We start from the raw sequence: 1,570 nt of genomic DNA, 5'->3' as shown, positions 1-1,570 counted from the left end.
CCATCCTCAGCACATTTCCTGACTTGAGCAACTCAGAATGTTTCCTCACTGGACTACGGCAGCCCTGAGGGGACATTTTTCCATCAGCAGAATCTTCTTTGTCTGGATTTCTCTGCATGAGAGGCTAAACGTTGATGATGAGGACGAGAAGGAGGAAGAGTTTCAGAGGAGAATTATTTATTTTCACACTGTTAGTGGTCTTTTCAGAAACTTAACCAATTACATTTCTGAGTTTTAAATAAAACTGAAACAACTTTCTTTGTCGGTTTAGAAGTTTCAATTCTGAGGATGTTTGTGTTTTGTACTTGTCTGATTTGATGTGTGAGCAGCAGGAAAGCAGAAAAAATATATATATACTCATCCTGCAGCAGTAAAACACGTGGAAGGTACGAGGGCAGCCAGGCAGGTCCACACCCGACATGGTGGGAGGGAAGAGCTGAGAACAGACGCTGCTTCTGCTGAGGATGACTCAGTTATGGTCAGTAGAAAAGCCTTGTTGATATTTATGGTTGAAGTGGCCAAGAAGAAATCAGATGTGACACCAGAAATCACTTCTGCTGCCAAACGGTTACTTGGATTTAGGGACGTCCATCCTGGGAAAGATTGGAGATTTACTTATCCCAGGACAGGGTGGGCCACAAAGCCAGAGACAGTCTGCTCTCTGGGATGATACAGATGGAGCAGAGATGTTAGGTAGAGATGGGCAGCAGGATAGTAATGCTTAGTGTTAGCATTAGCCTTGTGCTATACACAATGCAATGGAATGCTAGGAGTCTTAAATGGACGAGAATTTAAGTAACTTAAGGGAAAGACCTGATGTAGTTTGTATTGAAGAAAATTGGCTGAAACCGAGACTGGATTTTGAAACCCAGCGTACAACTGCAAGAGAAAAGGGACAGATCCATCTCAGATCGGCTGTACAGCGTATGCTTCCGCTGCCCCGTCGTGTCAAAGAAGCTGGATGTAAGGCCTGGTACACACATAGCGATTTTCAGGATGTGTTTGTCCCGATTTTGCCTCTTCCCGACTTCGGACAGCAAGCGCTCAATCATCGTGAGCTTTGCCTGTCAATCATTTGGTCTGAGGTTACAAGCCGATTTGTCCCGAGGATCCGCTCCGAAACGGGTCGTAGCCGACAATCGGGAACATTGAACATAATATTTTAGAGCCGATTTCTGAGGAACGGCGACGACTCGTGCATTCTGTAGTGATGTGTCAGTCACGAACGATTCTTTCAGTATGAACTAATCCTTTATATAACTCGGGAGTAACGGGTCCTCTCAGTGAGCGATTCGTTCATTTTCATGCGGTACCTCCTCTCGCCACATGGCAGGCAGCTGCATAAACTCAGTCAGTAGGTCAGGACAGGAAACAGAAATGATTCGTTCAGGACTCGCTCAGGTCCGTCCTCAGGTCCTCGTTCTTTTGTCACGTGACAGCCAGGCTGCTCAGGCATTTGTGACAGACAGCTCGGGCTGCACGGTCTCGTTCTCAGTCTCGTTGTCGTTCTCGTTCATCATTCAAGCTGTTTGGCGAGCAGTACGTTTGCTCTCGGATTGGTCTCTCTAGT

The sequence above is a fragment of the Melanotaenia boesemani genome, chromosome 4 (genome assembly GCF_017639745.1).
Source record: "Melanotaenia boesemani isolate fMelBoe1 chromosome 4, fMelBoe1.pri, whole genome shotgun sequence".
NCBI classification, from domain to species: domain Eukaryota; kingdom Metazoa; phylum Chordata; class Actinopteri; order Atheriniformes; family Melanotaeniidae; genus Melanotaenia; species Melanotaenia boesemani.
Note: the sequence above shows the minus strand (reverse complement) of the source record.